Source organism: Protobothrops mucrosquamatus, unplaced genomic scaffold (genome assembly GCF_001527695.2).
Source record: "Protobothrops mucrosquamatus isolate PMUCROS unplaced genomic scaffold, P.Mucros_1.0 scaffold18148, whole genome shotgun sequence".
Classification (NCBI taxonomy): domain Eukaryota; kingdom Metazoa; phylum Chordata; class Lepidosauria; order Squamata; family Viperidae; genus Protobothrops; species Protobothrops mucrosquamatus.
The window spans coordinates 1-3,085 of NW_015403907.1; the positions used below are offsets into that span (position 1 = coordinate 1).

The window sequence follows — 3,085 nt, forward strand, 5'->3', positions numbered from 1 at the left end:
TTTCTCTCTCTCTTTCTTTCTTTCTTTCTTTTTCCCATTTCCTGTTCCTCCTTCCTTCCTTTTCTTATTTATCTATTTTCTCCCTTGTTTTCTATCTTTCCCTGTTCCCTTCCCCTTCCTTCCTCTTTTCTTTTCTTTTCTTTCTTTCTTTTTTCTCTCTTTCCCTCTCTTTCTTTTTCCCCGTTTCCCACTCCGCCTTCCTTCCTTTTTGTTTTTTATCTATTTTTCTTTTTTCTTTCTTTCTTTCTTTCTTTCTTTTTTCTCTCTCTCTTTCTTCTTTCTTTTTCTTTCTTTTTTCTCTCTCTTTTTCTTTCTCTCTCTCTCTCTTTCTTTCTTTCTTTTTCCCATTTCTTGTTCCTCCTTCCTTCCTTTTCTTATTTATCTATTTTCTCCCTTGTTTTCTTTCTTTCCCTGTTCCCTTCCCCTTCCTTCCTCTTCTTTTCTTTTCTTTTCTTTCTTTCTTTTTTTCTTTCTTTCTTTTTCCCCATTTCCCACTCCACTTCTTTTCTTTTTGTTTTTTATCTATTTTTCTTTTTTTATTTCCCTGTTCCTTTCCCCTTCCTCTTCCTGCTCCTTCCTTCCTTCCTTCCTTCCTTCCTTCCTTCCTTCCTTCCTTCCTTCTTTCCTTCCTTCTTCCCTCCCTCCCTCCCTCCCTCCCTCTCCCTGCTCAGGCAGGAGACCCTATACCATTTCAGACAAATGGCTGTCTAGTTTCTTCTTAAAAACTTCCAGTGTTGGAGCATCCACAGCTTCTGGTGGCAGGTTGTTCCACTGGTTAATTGTTCTAACTATCAAGAAGTTTCTCCTTAGTTCCAGGTTGCTTCTCTCCTTGGTGAGTTTCCATCCGTTGCTTCTTGTCCTGCCTTCAGGCGCTTTGGAAAAACTTAACTCGAAATCTTTCGGCCTGGCTAAGGGCCAAGCGTTTGTGCAGGTAGCCTTCCACCTAAAATTCGTTTAGCGACCGTTTCGAAGTTACAACGGCCCTGAAAAAGGTGGCTTATCACCAGTCCTCACAGATACAACGGCACCGTATTCCCCATGATCCACATTCAAGCGCGTATACAGCATCCTGGGGTCACGTGATCACCCTGACAGGCAAAGTCAACGGAGGGGGAGGGGGAAAAAGCCGGATTCGTTTAACGGCCACACGATTCGCTTAATGGCCGCGGATATTCGCTTAGCCATCTTGGCGGAGTCGCTTGACTCATTTTACAACCGCCTTGCTTACCAGTGAACATTCTGGCCCTAATTATTGTGGTAAGTCGAGGACCACCCCTGTGTATCCGACTAGAAGACCACTACACATCTGGAATTGGGAGGGGCAGGTGGCTTTCCCCAGGCCCAGGAAACTGGGGGGGGGGGAATCTCCCTGAAGTCATCAGGAATTGAAAGAAAAGCGGAAGAAAAGCCCTTTTTCAAGATTGGGGAAAGAGGAAAAAAGTCACGTGTCTGTAAGATGGGCAGCTGTGCGAAACCTCAAATCTATTTAAAAAAAAAAAAAAACAGGCCGGAACGGCAGAGAAGAGAACAAATCTTTCCGAACATCTGCCGTAGTCGCATTGGTGGTTCAGTGGTAGAATTCTCGCCTGCCACGCGGGAGGCCCGGGTTCGATTCCCGGCCAATGCAACTGTCCTTTTTTTTTTTGTACGGTTTATCTAACAACAACAACAAAAAAAAGATTTTGCCAGAGATTAAACGGGTGCATTTTCTAGAAAAAAAATAGGGATTTTTATTTGCCGAGCTGCCTTCTCACCCTGCAAATCGACCCACGGAGAATAGAATAGAATAGAATAGAATAAGAAATAATAAGAAATAAGAAATAAGAATGGAATGGAATGGAATAGAAATAAGGAATAGAATAGAATAGAATAGAATAGAATAGAATAGAATAGAACAGAACAGAATAGAATAAGAAATAAGAAATAAGAAATAAGAATGGAATGGAATGGAATAGAAATAAGGAATAGAATAGATAAGGAATAGAATAGAATAAAATAGAGTAGAGTAGAATAGAGTAGAATAGAATAGAATAGAATAGAATAGAATAAATTCAGAATAGAATAGAATAGAATAGAATAGAATAAGAAATAAGAAATAAGAAATAAGAAATAAGAAATAAGAAATAAGAATGGAATGGAATGGAATAGAATAGAAATAAGGAATAGAATAGAATAGATAAGGAATAGAATAGAATAAAATAGAGTAGAGTAGAATAGAGTAGAATAGAATAGAATAGAATAAATTCAGAATAGAATAGAATAGAATAGAATAGAATAAGAAATAAGAAATAAGAAATAAGAAATAAGAATGGAATGGAATGGAATAGAATAGATAAGGAATAGAATAGAATAAAATAGAGTAGAGTAAATAGAATAGAATAGAATAAATTCAGAATAGAATAGAATAGAATAAGAAATAATAAGAAATAAGAAATAAGAATGGAATGGAATGGAATGGAATAGAAATAAGGAATAGAATAGAAATAAGGAATAGAATAGAATAGAGTAGAGTAGAGTAGAGTAGAATAGAATAGAACAGAACAGAATAGAATAGAATTTTTTTTATGGGCCAAGTGTGATTGGACACACAAGGAGTTTGTCCCCTTTTGCAGGTGTTCTCAATGTATACAAACAGATAAATTAAAAGGAAGCGGAAAGGAAAGAGCTACAGTATGCAACAGCATGAACAGAAGCAAAGGCTGTGACGCAAAAGAGCGGCAAAAACGCTCGTTGCATTGGCCGGGAATCGAACCCGGGCCTCCCGCGTGGCAGGCGAGAATTCTACCACTGAACCACCAATGCACCGTTGGGAACAGCTGGATGGCCGCTTTGATGGGAGCACAAGGGCAGCCCTTGGCCAGGACGGGAAACTGAGGCATTGTAACAATTTAAAATATTCTCTTCGCACATTTACTGTGTAAGAGTGTCTCTACCTGCTCTCTGCACATGCTCTAACAAGTGTTCGTCAACCTCAGCAACCGGAAGACGGGTGGACTTCAACTCTGCCCAGAATTCTGGGAGTTGAAGTCCACGCCTCTTCCAGCTGCTGAGGTTGACAAACTGTCCAGCTAGTCCTCCACTTACG

The 3,085-nt window shown here is 39.5% G+C and overlaps 2 non-coding genes across 2 annotated transcripts; one reads left to right on the plus strand and one right to left on the minus strand.

Annotated features, from left to right (window-relative positions):
- The first annotated feature begins 1,556 nt into the window (after positions 1–1,556).
- TRNAG-GCC lies at positions 1,557–1,627 on the plus strand. Its single transcript has one exon. It is a non-coding gene; the product is annotated as a tRNA-Gly (tRNA).
- A 1,104-nt stretch (positions 1,628–2,731) lies between these two features.
- On the minus strand, positions 2,732–2,802 carry TRNAG-GCC. Its single transcript has one exon. It is a non-coding gene; the product is annotated as a tRNA-Gly (tRNA).
- Between the last annotated feature and the right edge of the window lie 283 nt (positions 2,803–3,085).